This window comes from Hemiscyllium ocellatum, chromosome 32 (genome assembly GCF_020745735.1).
Source record: "Hemiscyllium ocellatum isolate sHemOce1 chromosome 32, sHemOce1.pat.X.cur, whole genome shotgun sequence".
NCBI classification, from domain to species: domain Eukaryota; kingdom Metazoa; phylum Chordata; class Chondrichthyes; order Orectolobiformes; family Hemiscylliidae; genus Hemiscyllium; species Hemiscyllium ocellatum.
This window is the reverse complement of record NC_083432.1, coordinates 28,885,576-28,901,805: the sequence shown is the minus strand read 5'-3', so window position 1 is coordinate 28,901,805 and position 16,230 is coordinate 28,885,576.

Genomic DNA, 16,230 nt, shown 5'->3' with positions numbered 1-16,230 from the left:
GAGAGGACCCTGAAATCAATGCTTCTTTCTCTTTGTTCAAATAGAGTCATAGAGATGCACAGCACAGAAACAGACCCTTTGGTCCAACTTATCCATGCCGACCAGATATCCAAAATTAATCTAGTCCCACATGCCAGCATTTAGCCATTTTCCTTTAAAACCTTCCTATTCATGGATCCATCCAGATGCCTTTTAAATGTTGTAATTGTACCAGTATCCACCACTTCCTCTGGCAGCTCATTCCATACACACACCACTCTCAGCGTGAAGAAGTTGTCCCTTTATATATTTCCCCTCTCGCCTTAAACCAATGCCCTCTAGTTCTGGGATACCCTCCCAGTCTAGGGGAAAGACATTATTTATTTATCTTTTCCATGCCCCTCATGATTTTAGAAACGTCTATAAAGTGATCACTCAGTCTCCGATGCTCCAGGGAAAACAGCCTCAGCCTATTCCGCCTTTCCTTATAGCTCAAACTCTCCAAACCTGACAACATCCTTAGAAATCTTTTCTGAATCCTTTCAAGTTTCACAATATCCTTCAGAAAGGAGAGAGACCAGAGTTGCACACAATATTCCAAAAATGGCCTAACCAATGTCCTGTACAGCCGCAACATGACCTCCCAACTCCAGTACTCAATACTCTGACCAATAAAGGAAGGTATACCAAAAGCCTTCTTCACTATCGTATCTACCTGCGACTCCACTTTCAAGGTACTATGAACCTGCACCCCAAGGTGTCTTTGTTCAGCAACACTCCAGAGGACCTCACCATTAAGTGTATAAGTCCTTCTAAGATTTGCTTTCCCAAAATGCAGCACCACACATTTATCTAAATTAAACTCCATTTGCCACTCCTCAGCCCATTGGCCCATCTGATCAACATCCCATTGTAATCTGAGTTAACCTTCTTCGCTGTCCACTACATCTCCAATTTTGGTGTCATCTGCAAACCTACTAACTATACCTCCAATGTTCACGTCCAAATCATTTACATAAATGATGAAAAGAAGTGGACCTCAGCACTGATCCTTATGGCGTACTACTGGTCACAGGCCCCCAGTCTGAAAAACAACCCTCCACTATTATCTTCAAGCCAGTTCTGTATCCAAATGGCTAGTTCTCCCTGCATTCCATTAAGATCTAACCTTGCTAAGCAGTCTAACATGAAGAACTTTGTTGAATGCGTTACTGAAGTCCATATAGATCACATCCACCTCTCTATCCTCATCAATCCACCGCTCCTCGACTGTCAATGGTATTACCATCACTGAATCTCCCACTGTCAAAGTCCTTGGGGTTACCATTGACCAGAAAGTCAACTGGACTCACCACATAAACAGTGTCTACAAGATCAGGTCAGAGACGAGAGATACTGTGGTAAGTAACTCACTCCCAAAGTCTGTTCACCATCGACAAGACACATGTCAGGAGAGTGATAGAATACTCCCCATTTGCCTGGATGGGTGCAGCTCCAACAACACTCAAAAGGCTTGACACCCTCCAGGACAAAGTAACCCGCTTGATTGACACCACATCTATAAACATCCAATTCCTCCACCACTGGCGCTCAGTGTGTACAATCCAGATGCACTGTAGAAATTCACCAAAGATTCTTTGACAGCACTTTCCAGACCCACAACCACTTCTATTTAGAAGGACAAGGGCAGCAGGTACTTGGGAACACCACCACCTGCAATTTCCCCTCCAAGTCACTCACTGCCCTGACTTGGAAATATGCCGCCATTCCTTCACAGTCATTGGGTCAAAATCCTGGAGTTCCCTCCCAACCAGCATTGTGGGTTAACTCACAGCAAGTGGTCTGTAGTGATTCAAGAAGGCAGCTCACCACCACCTTCTCAAGGGCAAATAGGGATGGACTATCAATGCTGGCCAGCCAGGAATGCCCAAGTCCCACAAATGAATTAAAAAAAAACCTCTTTGTTACTTCTTCAAAAAACTTAAGCAAGTCAGTGAGACATGATTTCCCATGTACAAAGCTATGTTGACTATCCCAAATCAGTCCTAACCTTTGCAAATACATGTATATTCTATCCCTCAGGATTCCCTCCAACAACTTGCCCATCACCGATATCAGGCTGACCAGTCTGTTCAGAATATAAAAAACTTTTATCCAATCAATTTAATCTTTACCCAAGTATCCATGTCAGTACTTAAACCCAGATTATGCCTATATGATGTCCAGCCTTGTAGCCAGAGACAATGAATACAACTGTCCCATTGCAAATATTTTATAACTTTGCTCATTGTAAAGAGGAGATTATACTGTTGTATGTATTAAGAGTATGACAGGACTCTGGTGCCTGAGATAGGAGGGTCTGGAAACCATGGTGGTGCAAGCAAATGAGCATTTACATTGACTTTACAGTGATTATTATAGAGTCATAGAGATGTACAGCACGGAAACAGACCCCTTTGTCCATCTTGTCCACGTCGACCAGATATTCTAAATCAATCTAGTCCCATTTGCCATTATTTGGCCCATATTCCTCTCAATCCTTCCTATTCATACATCCATTCAGATGCCTTTTAAATGTTGCAATTGTACCAGTTTCCACCATCTCATCTGGCAGCTCATTCCATACACACACTACCCTCTGCATGAAAACATTGCCCCTTAGATCCCTTTGATATTTTTCCACCCTCCCCTCAAACCTATGCCCTCTCATTTTGGACTTCCCAACCTGAGGGAAAAGATTTTCACTCTGCACCCTATCCATGCTCCCCATGATTTTATAAACCTCCATAACGTCACCCTTCAGCCTCTGACAATCCACAGATAATAGCCCCAGCGTATTTAGCCTCTCTTTATAGCTCAAACCCTCCAACACTGGCAATATCCTTGTAGATCTGTTCTGAACTCTTTCAACGACTTGGAGGTGCCAGTGTTGGACTGAGGAGGACAAAGTTAAAAATCAGGTTTTTAAAAAGCTGAACTATCTTGAGAATCTAATTTAAAAGAAGTTCGGGGAGGTACATATCAAAGAACAGAAACCATCACATCCCATTATAAAAGATGAAAGTTTTAATCTAAGATTGTTGACTGGATCAAATCTCCATGACACTGGACTCCTTTGGCTATAAATTCCGTGATCATGATCTTAACCTCCACAACCACCTGATGACAGAGCAGTGCTCCAAAAGCTAGAGCTTCCAAATAAACCTGTTGGACTATAACCTGGCTTTGTGTGATTTTTAACTTTGAACTATTCAAAGTTTCGCAACATCTTTCCGACAGCAAGGAGACCAGAATTTATTGTAGTATTCCAAAAGTGGCATCATCAATGTCCTGTACAGCCACAACATGATCTCCCAACCCCTATATTTAATGTATTGACCAATGAAGGTAAGCATGCCAAACACTTTGTTCACTACCTTGTCTACCTGAGAATCCACTTTCATGGAGTATGAACCTGCAACCCAAGGTCTTTTTGTTTGCTAACATTCTCCAGGACATTACCATTCAGTGTAAAATCTTCAGCAAACCTCCAGCAGAACCTTCTTCCCTCACATTGCATCTCCACTGATCTCTGGTGATGCATCCCTTATTCCTGATGAAGGGCTTATGCCCGAAATGTCGAATTTCCTATTCCTTGGATGCTGCCTAACCTGCTGTGCTTTAACCAGCAACACATTTTCAGCTTTAATAAGTATTAATCCCTAATGCTGCAACGTGCTAGCAAATATTCTTCCTTAAAATGTTCCAAATGACCATCTCTCCAGGGCATTTAAATAAACATGCTGTGCAGTCTATAGTTCAGCAAATTAAAATCTACAATCTTTGTTTCTATCTTAGAAACTCTTAGAAAAGACTCTTGGTTCGGTTTCAAAATATAACTTTGCTGCTTTAGTGGCTCATTGAGCTTACCCATTGACTAATTAATCATTCAGATCACCAATAATAATTGGGAATGCATGTTGGTATTGGATAAAGATGGGAGTGGGCTTAGCTGAGGTAGTCCACTCTCACAGTGTTGCCATCAAAGCGCACAGATAATTGGTGATGGATCAGAGAGAGAAATCGGTCTTGGTTTCCAAAAGGATTACTATGGAACCATACTTGATCAAGAAAACAATGATTTCAAAAGAGGAGGAGCATATTAAATTTGTTGGTATATCACTGAAACATTTTCTATGTGACCATGGTAACCTTTAGCCCTGAGGAAGGGTCACTTGACTCAAAATGTTAACTCTGATAGCTTGTCACAGATGTGCCAGACCTGCTGAGTTTTCCAGCAATTTCTATTTTGTCCCTGATTTACAGCATCCACAGTTGTTTTAGTTTTTGTTCAAACTATATCCATGCACATTTCTTGCCCTGCCTTTAATAATTTAAAACAGTTGACAGTGCCATCCTTTTCCAAATAATGTTCTTCAATCAACCAAGTGACTTGCATTAGCTTCACCAGCTTTCACTCTGAGCTATCAATTCAGATCCAGAGAAGCACCTATAACTGAAAAAAAGAACCACAGATGCTGGAAACCAGAAGCAAATTCTGAAATTGCTGGAGAAGCTTAGCAGGTCTGATAGCATCTTTGGAGAGAAAACTGAGTCTAACATTTGGTTCCAGTGATCCTTCTTCAACACAGCAATTTCTCCATCAATTTCTGGTTTTGTTGTAAGTACTATAAAAGCTTATCTCCCCTTTAATGAACCATTATCAGTAGAGTACTTCAAATATCCAACCTTTACTTCTCATTTACATGCTATCTCTCAGTAAGATTATCTTAAAACACAATGTTAGTTTTTACATGTGCAAATGACAACACCCAATCCTATTTCACTTTCATTGCTCTCAGTCCCTACACCATCTTCCTTTGTGGCACTGCTGGTCTAGCATCCAGTACTGGATGACAGAAGTTTCCTTCAATTAAATATTGGGGAGACCAAAGCCATTGTCTTCCATTCCTGTCAAATATTCCATTTTCTATTAATTGATTCCATCCAGTCAGAAGAAATGTCTAAAGCTGAGCCAGTTCACATCATTGGTGTTCTATCTGACCATGAGATGAGGTTCCACCACATGTTGGTACCATGTCTAAGATCACCCACGTCTATCACCAGAGTATCGCCAACCTTGACCCTGCCTCATCTGCTGCCAACACACACTCAAGCCTTATCTCCAGATTTGACTTCCAAAGCTCTCCTGGTCACCCATCCTCTGACTTTTCTAATTCAGTTAAGATTTTGTGTCACTTTTCCTGATGAAAGCCTTTCTATAGGAAGATAAGCAATATTTTGGATGCTCCTCTCACTCCTGTCTATCAAGCCCTCTTTCATCGCCTTGTCATTTGGGTTCTCTTTCTGCCTTCTCTTTTCTATCAAAAACAAGCTCAAACCATTCAGTCTTGCCTGATAACCTATCAGTCTGGCATCTAAGCAAACTTTCTTGATTGGATGTTCTTTTATATAGAACATAGAAAATTACAGTGCAGTACAGGCTCTTCGGCCCTCGCTGATATGCCGACCTGTCATACCAATCTGAAGCCCATCTAACCTACACTATTCCATGTACTTGCCCATATGTTTGTCCAATAACGACTTAAATGTACTTAAAGTTGGCGAATCTACTACTGTTGCAGGCAAAGCATTCCATAACCTGACTACTCTCTGAGTAAAGAAACTACTTCTGACATCTGTCGTATATGTATCACCCCTTAATTTAAAGCTATGCCCCCTCGTGCTTGCTGTCACTGTACTTGGGAAAAGGCCACCCTATCTAACCCTTTGATTATCTTATATGTCTCTATTAAGTCACCCCTCAACCTTCTTCTCCCTAACGAAAACAACCTTAAGTCCCTCAGCCTTTCCTCATAAGACCTGCCCTCCATACCAGGCAACATCCTAGTAAATCTCCTCTGCATCCTTTCCAAAGCTTCCACATCCTTTTTATAATGCGGTGACCAGAACTGTACACAATACTCCAAGTTCGGCCGCACCAGAGTTTTGTATAACTGCAGCATAACCTCATGGTTCCAGAACTCGATCCCTCTATTAATAAAAGCTAAAACACTGTATGCCTTCTTAACAACCCTGTCAACCTGGGTGGCAACTTTCAAGGATTTGTATACATGGACACCGAGATCTCTCTGCTCACCTACACTACCAAGAATCTTACCATTAGCCCAGTACTTTGTATTCCTGTTACTCCGACCAAAGTGAATCACCTCACACTTGTCCGCATTAAACTCCATTTGCCAGCTCTCAGCCCAGCTCTGCAGCTTATTTATGTCTTTTTGTAACCTACAACATCCTTAGTCACTATCTGCAACTCCACCGACCTGAGTGCCATCTGCAAATTTACTAACCCACCCTTCTACACACTCATCCAGGTTGTTTATAAAAATGACGAACAGCAGTGGACCCAACACCGACCCTTGCGGTACACCACTAGTAACTGGACTCCAGGATGAACATTTCCCATCAACCACCAACCTCTATCTTCTTTCAGCAAGCCAATTACTCATCCAAATTACTATATCTCCCACAATCCCATTCCTCCGCATTTAGTACAACACCCTACTGTGGGGAACCTTATCGAACGCCTTGCTGAAATCCATATACACCACATCAACCAGTTTACTCTCATCTACCTGTTTGGTCACCTTCTCAAAGAACTCAATAAGGTTTGTGAGGCATGACCCACCCTTCACAAAATCATGCTAAATATCACTAATCAAATTATTCTTTTCTCGATGATTATAAATCCTATCTCTTATAACCTTTTCCAACACTTTACCAACAACTGAAGTAAGGCTCACTGGTCTATAATTACCAGGGTTGTCACTACTCCCCTTCTTGAACAGGGGAACCACATTTGCTATCCTCCAGTCTTCTGGCACGATTCCTGTAGACAATGACGATTTAAAGATCAATGCCAAAGGCTCGGCAATCTCCTCCCTGGCTTCCCAGAGGATCCTAGGATAAATCCCATCTGACCCTGGGAACTTATCTATTTTCACACTCTGCAGGGTTTCTAATACCTCCTCCTTGTGAACCTCAATCCCACCTAGTCTAGTAGCCTGTATCTCAGTATTCTCCCCGACAACATTGTTGTTTTCTGGAGTGAATACTGTTGAAAAATATTCATTTAGTGCTCCCCCTATCTCCTCTGACTCCACATACAATTTCCCACCACTATCCTTGATTGGCCCTAATCTTACTCTCGTCATTCTTTTATTCCTTGAATATCTATAGAAAGCTTTAGGGTTTACCCTGATCCTATCCGCCAACAAATTCCCATGTCTCCTCCTGGCTCTTCTGATCCCTCTCTTTAGGTCTTTCCTGGCTACCTTGTAACCCTCAAGCGCCTTAACTGAGCCTTCACATATCATCCTAATATAAGCCTTCTTCTTCCTCTTGACCAGAGATTCTACTTCCGTCGTAAACCACGGCTCCCGCGCTCTACAGCTTCCTACCTGCCTGACAGGTACATACGTATCTAGGACACACAGGAGCTCTTCGTTGAATAAGTTCCACATTTCTAATGTACCCATCCTCTGCAGTTTCCTTCCCCATCTCCTGCAGCCTCCCTCCCCATCCCCTGCAGTTTCCTTCCCCATCTATTCATCCTAGCTCTAAGCATCCATCCTAGCTCCCTGAATTTAAATCCCTTAAATCCCCACCTCTCTTCCTACCTATGTCATTGGTGCCTATGTGGACCACAACTTGGGGCTGCTCCCCCTTCCCCTTAAGGATCCCAAAAACACGAGAAACAAAAACACGATCAGAGACATCTAATGCCTCTGTTTGATTGTATAATTTTTTTTTAGATTAGTTTACTTACAGTGTGGAAACAGGCCCTTCGGCCCAACAAGTCCACACCGACCCGCCGAAGCGCAACCCACCCATACCCCTACATATACCCCCCACCTAACACTACGGGCAATTTAGCATGACCAATTCACCTGACCCGCACATCTTTGGACTGTGGGAGGAAACCAGAGCACCCGGAGGAAACCCACGCAGACACAGGGAGAACGTGCAAACTCCACACAGTCAGTCACCTGAGGCGGGAATTGAACCCAGGTCCCTGGCGTTGTGAGGCAGCAGTGCTAACCACTGTGCCACCGTGTATGAAGACTAAAACTGCTCCCAATTTTCCATGTGTGCTCTAGCTCAGGTTTTATATAAGTCTTAACATAAATTCTTTGCTTGTAAATCAGTGTAAGCAAGTATAGTACTTGCAGCAATATTTTTTAATCATTTCCTCTCTTAGTTATACTGTAAAGCTGAAACATTGATGAGCGTTAAGGGACTAGGCAGGCAGTATATTAGAACACTGCCTAGTCACACTGAAAACCTGGAATTAAACTCAGCCTAGATGAAGTGGATGAAAGTCTCCTCTTCTAACAAACTGTAAGCCTTTATCTACAATGAGGCTGAGCAATTTGGATCCAGTTCCAAATGGCCATGTGCTCCTTTACAAATTGCACATTGTCCTTGATAAGAATCTCAAAGTTGGCAACAGTGCAGTAGGAGCTGCTTTTCTGGAGCTAGCTGCTTCAAAGTAGAGGAGACTTGGCACCATGCCTGTCTCATGGCCTAGCTAAACCAAATGACTGCACTCACAATTAATTTTAAAAGTGGAAAGTATTCTGCTTAACATTGACCCTAGCTTCAAACACTGTTCATTTGCTTAGTAAATAAATGCCTTTTTATGAGTCTGCTCAAAAAAGTTGAGGAAAGACAACCTTACCCCATTGAAATGGATTGCAGTTACACATAAAAAAAATTACTTATTAAACTTGTTATTTCGTTCCATATCAAATTATCTTTTAGGGTTAAATGAGTTGCAAACAGAGATAGAAAAGAAATTTAAAAGATACATTTCCGAAAAGATACTGATCTTAAAATAAACAGACAGAATATACAGATTCTTATTACTCCAGTAAAACAATCAAAATGTTAATTCATACCGTATCCATGTATCCTAAAACAGCAATTTCTGGACATTTGTGCAGTATTGTGTTGACAATCATAATATTAAGTAAATAAGTGTCCTAAAATCTGTAGAACATAGAACGTGTATTATGCAGTTAAAAATACAACCCACACAAAGATCTTTGATTTTTAAAAAAGGTTTTGGGCGTCATCAATTGAGTTAATCAACTTTAGTGCATGATCCAAATAATGATTTTGGCTGCCATTCCTAAGTTTTTTTTTGTCAGTTTCCTATGATTCTACTTGCTGTACGTCTGTCTTCAAATTAAGAACAACAGAATAGAGTCACAACTCTGATAGTTTATTTCAAATTTTACAGGGACTTTGTTGTGTTTCAGAGCCAAAATGGTGGTTGAGATCCTACAGTTTCACTGAGAGACACTGGACTGAAGAATTAGAAAACAATCAATCCTCATTTTTATTAAAATACCCCTCCCGGAAAGTGCTAGAGTGTAGAATGACATCAGGTTCCAGCCTCCCATCTTTGAAGTTATTAACTTACACATGACAAATTGTTGTTTAGTTGGTCAGCTAACATCTGCAGGGGTCTCTCCATAAGTATCTGACATTATAGTATAGTAAAATGTTCTGAGCCACAGAACTGAATATGGACAGAGCATAATTAATCCATTGTCATTCTTTTTTTTATTAACTGTGTCCTATATCAACTTGGCTTGGGAGTTTTCATTTGTTCAAGGCAAGTGAACTTTCAAGTCTCTCTCTCTCTCTCTCTCTCTCTCTCTCTCTCCACTAGCCCCTTGTCAGGCCCACTACCAGTGCTATCTGGTGCAGCACACATGGAGTTGGTATTATTGTACAATTGCCTCTTGCCTTTCTTCTTTAAACTTCTTGGTGGCACGATGGCTCAGTGGTTAGATTAGATTAGATTCCCTACAGTGTGGAAACAGCCCCTTCAACTACCCAACCAGTCCACACTGACCCACTGAAGAGTAACCCACCCAGACCCATTGCCCATTGACTAATGCAGCTAACATTATGGGCAACTTAGCATGGCCAATTCACCTAACCTGCACATCTTTGGACTTTGGGAGGAAACCCACGTAGACACGAAGAGAGCGTGCAAACTTCACACAGACAGTCACCTGAAACTGGATCCGAACCTGGGACCTTGATGCTGTGAGGCATCAGCACTAACCACTGAGCCACCATGCCACCACTTGGCCAAGCTAAATTGCCCATATTGTTCAGGGATGCAGAGGTTGGGTATATTAGTCAGGGGTAAATCTAGGGTAGGGGAATGGGTCTGGGTGGGCTAATCTTCAGAGGGTAGGTGTAGACTAATTAGGCCCAATGGCCTGTTTCCACACTGTAGGGATTCTATTATTCTATGATCCTTCCTATGCCCTGGATGCTCATCTATAATTCAGGCTTTCTGAAAAAAAAATGAAGCAAGACCCAGACCCTGTGAGGTGGGAATGGTACACCTTGGTACCAACAAAGACATTGTTTCAAAACATAACACTTTTCCAAATTATTTATTGCTATTAAGTTCAATAAATCAAATAAAATTAACAAAATTGTTTATAGACAAAATGTAAAGTTTTATGTAAATTTTAAAAAGCTTGCTTTTATCCGATTTTTCTTTATGTGATGGTCAATACAATGCTGCACAAATGCCCAGATCTTGCTGTTTTAGGATACATCGGGGGATACAGTATGGATTAACATTTGATTATTTTATCGGAGTAATAAGAACATGCAAGACCCTAACTTTGCTGGTTGTTTTAAGCAGGTGTAATGCAGGAGGATTGCAATTGGTTTTAAACAAAACAGAATTTATTGGCAAGTTTATGGAATGAAACACCAACTAAAATTGGAAGGACTATGCGAAACCTGAAAGGATTCAGAAAAGTTTTACAAAGGTGTTGGAGGGTTTGAGCTACAGGGAGAGATTGAATAGGCTGGGGCTGTTTTCCCTGGAGCATCGGAGGCTGAGGGGTGGCCTTATTGAGGTCTATAAAACCATGAGGGACATGAATAGGATAAATAGACAAGGTCTTCCCCCACCACCTTCCCCCATCCCTTCACACCCCAATCCCAGAGTGGAGGAGCCCAGAACTAGAGGGCATAGGTTTAGGGGTGAGTGGGAAAAGTTATAAAAGGGAACAATTTTCTCATGCAGAGAGTGATGCGTGTATGGAATGAGTTGCCAGAGAAAGTGGTGGAGGCTGGTACAATTACAGCATTTAAAAGGCATCTGGATGGGAGATATGAATAGGAAGAGTTTCGAAAGATATGGGCAAAGTGCTGGCAAATGGGACTAGGTAAGGTTAAGATATCTGGTCGGCATAGACAAGTTGGACTGAAGGGTCTGTTTCCATGCTGTACATTGCTATGACTCTAAGTGCTCTCTGTTTCTCTTAAAATAATTACCTTTTGGCATATGTGTCCTCTTTAAAATTTCACTTCTATTTCTGCTTGTAACTCCTTTAAAACCGAAAAGATAATGTGAAGTGGACACATTCGCATTTTTTTTTGATTAATGGACATTCTTGTAATATCCAATGGCAAAAGCTCGGCTCACAACTGCAGGGGAGTTGCATTACTGTGGGATAATTCATACAACAATGCTTCATCAATTGTAATAAAAAAGCAAACCTTGGCTACCATGATCTGAGTCATAAAATAGTTCTGATTATAAAGATGGCTGAAATATTATTTTGATGGCTAGTCAGCGGTTTAGTGAAGATCTCATCGGTCTAAAGTTTTGAAACAGAAATGTTTCATTTACTGGAAAATAACTACAGAGAGACAGATTAGTCAGTGAAATCATGCCCTTATTTTTGTTGCTGCTTAGTTTATTTTCTTTCTCTTTTTTTCTTTTTTATTTTAGTGGCCCAGTAAAAAAGACACCATTGTGCATTTATTCTATATTTTCCACCACCAGGAAAGCATCTATGTATCTAGTGAAACATTAACAAGCAAACCCTGGTAAGGGCGATACTTATTTCAAAAGGTAAGGGGTGGGGGTGTTAGGGAGAGAAAGGAGACTAGAGTTGTAGGGGGAAATAAAGCACTCCATCCCCTATGAGGCCCACCTGTCCCTAAAGGCATTGAGCACATTGGTATACATTTCATGTTCCCTCTCCAAGGACTTGTAAACTTGAACATAACCATGGAAGACAGGTAGGCAAACTTCCATGACCCATTTCCTGGAACTGTTTATTACCAGCCTGGCCAGGCTCAGGAGCGGAACCATGAGGAACTCCTCAGATCTGCCTGCACCTCTCCATACCCGGTGCCCAAAGATCAGGAGCATGCAGCAAAAACAGAAGAGATGTTTTTCAATGGAGTGCGAATGCCCACAACCCATATGTACATGGTCCATGGACTCCACAGTGCCACAAAATAAATGGCTGGGCTGGGAGTCTGCGAACCACTGCAATCTGCATTGTAACGGACTGCTGCTTGCAACATCCCCTACGCCTGATCCCTGAGGGGAAGTGGGAGAACTCTCATGTACAGAGCCTTCCATTGGGTACCTTCCAAAGTGTTCATTTGATGTATGAAGATATTATCTACATGACAGTTAACCATTTTGAGCCTTTTTAAATGCAGGCTGTGGTACTTTGAAATACGCAAGTGCCAAGGCAATTTTGAAATGTAGCTGATTAAAGTAATATCATCCAAAGTATGTGATATATGTGCCTGTATGTGTGTGTGTGAATACGTATTTATGTGTGTGTTTGAGCCAGTGTGAATGTGTGAGTGTGTATGAGAATGTATGTGAGACTGTGAGTATGCATGTGTGTTTGAGTGAGAGTTTGGGTGTGTGTGTGTGTGTGTGTGTGTGTGTATGTGTGTGTTTGATTTTGAGTGTGTGTGTGCATTTGTGTCATAGTGGAAAGATCTCCAGATTCATCGTCAACCTCTGTGACCATGTTCTCATCCAATTTCAGACGCCATCACAACTCTGAGGCTTATGATCCACAAAGAGGAGCATTACCATGGCACCGCAAGACCTCCCCTCTTCATGTTGCACTGTTGTGAACACTTCTCTCAAGTGTGCTGCACCAGGCCAAAGGCTTATTAGTTCCCTGCCTTTATGAGCATCATCTAGGATCACTTGCAAATGGCTAGCTCTCACACCACACACCACCATTGTCACTATCTTCTAACTTTATGCACAGCTTTTGGGAGCCTTAAACAGGCAAGAAATGGACACCACACTTGTGCAATCTGATGCTCATTTATTAACTATGTTCATTGACTACTGAAATATGCTGAGATTAGCCTTCACTTGAACTTTCTTCCATAAGATCTTAGTCCCATGTTTTCGAACACACTATACATCATTAATGATGTAGTCTAACTATTAGCTGAAAGCTGTTAATTACATATACCATTTCTCTCAAATCAAAAGATGTGTTGCAGATTGGTTCATCTTCATAAGTTCACTACCCAGAATGTAGTGCTGTTTTGGAGATGCCGGTGTTGGACAGAGGTGGACAAAGTTAAAAATAACCCAACACCAGGTTATAGCCCAACAGGTTTTGTTGGAAGCACTAGCTTTCGGAGCATCTCTCCTTCCCCAGGTGGATACTCCACAACCACTTGATAAAGAAGCAGCACTCTGAAAGCTAGTGCTTCCAATTAAACCTGTTGGGCCATAACCTGCTGTTGTGTGATTTTTAACAGAGTGTAGTGCAATATCAAGTCATGTGGCACGCTGGTTAATTATGCATGCATAACATATGGTCCCTAAATCATACTGGAATAATATAGCAATCTGATATTTCTCTTTCTTTAAATAAAGTTCAGTGATGCCTCTATTTATTAATGCAATTGTTTCAATCACCAACTTTCTTTGTTTCTATATCAAATCAATGATAACATGTCGAGTCTCATCTTCTGAGCTAAAAAAGCCATTGCAATTGGACTTTGGCCTGGCAACACTTCTCCTTAAGCTCTCTGTCATGATTCTGCATCTTATGGTGGGAATGTCACTAAGGTTACTATAGCTTCACCCATTGAATGAAGATTTGGTAAAAGGGCCCACATTGCCTTTTTTTTGTGAAGGCCTGAATTAATTGACAATCAGGCATGAGTGAGGCAGTAACAGGCCTTCCCTGATATGGAATACCAAAGGAGGAGAAATCCTGTCCCCCAAGAGGACTCAGCCAAACAGTGGCCAGCACTGTATATTGTTCATCAGCTGATCCATCCTGTCCATCATCCATTCCTGATTAAGGGCTTTTGCCTGAAACGTCGATTTTCCTGCTCATCGGATGTTGCCTGACCTGCTATGCTTTTCCAGCACCACTCTAATCTTGACACAATTGTTCATCAGTACCTTTGGAAGAGTGGTAGCAGCTGCTGGAAATGCACTTGTCAATGCCCAATATCACTGAGGGCAGTGATGGTGGGATGGGGGTCTTGAATGCCCAAGATTTCTGAGGGATATCATGGTGGGATGGGGGTCTTGTGGATGGTTGAGAATTGACAGCAAGGGCATCAGAGTGGTTTTCTATGCTGCCATTCCAGATGCCAGGACAGTCAATGGGGCAACGAGTGCTTTGTAATGAGGCCCCCCTTCCGAGCATCCAGCAGCAACCCTATCAATGTTTGCTTATCGGTCTTTCCAAACTGTGAGATCCCCAACTCTCATTTTAAACACCAGCAGCCACAAAATGAGGCTCTTCATTGGCCATTTATTACCACTTAAGGGGCTCAATTGGCAGCAGGATGGGAAGGTTCTCTTAGAACTACTTCCCAATGACTGGGTTTTCCATGTGTGTTTTGCAATTTGAACCATATGTGGAACATCTCCTTCTCTCTGTGAATTCATGTGGTCACTCCCCAGCTCTTGTATATCTTCCTCACTGTGTGCTGTGCATTCATTAATTGCTGTTTCATTGCATCAACCCTGGTATCTTTCTCTTGACATAGCTGAAGGCTGGTTCTTCAGCATCGTTATCTGACAACTTATAGGTTGATAGTTATTTAAATCAAACTGTTCAGGCATGTTATGACACATGTCTGGGGCAGGTCTATCTTGAACTTGGACCTTCTCACTCAGAGATAGGGATTCTACCATATGTGTAGATTTATATTCTCTGGAAGTATCTATCACTGGTGATATTATGAGCTTACCTTTCTCAGTCTGGGTTTTTTGTACATCAGATTATGAGGTGTACCAACTGAAATAATTTACCAGCCTTCCACCATTCTCCCTGAATTTACATTTGTTTCTTCATTTCTTAGTAGTTGCTAAATTGTCTGATGACACAAAGATAGGTATGAATTTGTGAAGAGGCAATCAGGAACCTGAAAGGGATATAAGTATGTAAAGTGAATGGACAAAATCAAACATGGCAGATGGAAAACAGTGTGGGGAAGTATGACCTTGTCCAACTAGGAAGGAAGAATAGAAGACTAGCATATTATTTAAAATTGAGAAAGTTTGCAGAACTCTGATGTACCAAAGAATCTTTGTGGCCTGGTACATAAATGACAAGAGGTTAGTATGTAGGTACAACGTGATTAGGAAGGCAAATATTCTATTGTCAATTATTATAAGAGGAATGGAATACAAACTTTGAGGTGTTTTACTACAATTGCATAGGGCATTGTTGACACAAGTAGAGTAGTCTGTACAGTTTGGGTCACTTTGTTTAATAATTACATTGGAATCGGTGCAAACAACCCTCACTCGACTAACTCCTGGGGTGAGGGAGTTTATGTTATGAGGTAAGGTTAGACAGTTTGGGCCTGTATCTTCTAGAGTTCAGAATAATAAGATGTGATTTTATTGAATTATGTAAAATCCTGAGTGGACCTGACTGGTGGCTGATAAAAGGATGTTCCCTTGTGAAACAGCTCAGATCTAGAGGCTACCATTTAAGAATACGAGATCTCCTATTTAACAGAGAGATGAGGAGAAGTGTTTTCTCTTCATGGGTTGTGAGGTCTTTAGAATCCTCTTCCACAAAGAGTGGTGAAATCAGGATCATTGACTATTTTCAAAGCCGAGGTAGGTAGGTTCTTGACTAACAAGAGAGTCAAAGGGCACTGGGAGTAGGCAGGAAAGTGGAGTTGAGGCCACAATCAGATCAGTCATGATGTTATTGAGATGAAGAACTGGTTCTACAGGCTAAATGCCTTACTCCTGTTCCTAATTCATATGATCCTATGTTTGTAAATTTCAGTTATGCTTCTTGAATTTTTCCAAATGACCATTGCAAGCAACTTGTTACATTTGCCATCTTTACCAGTACATGGTCATGGGAAAGATTGTCAAACGTA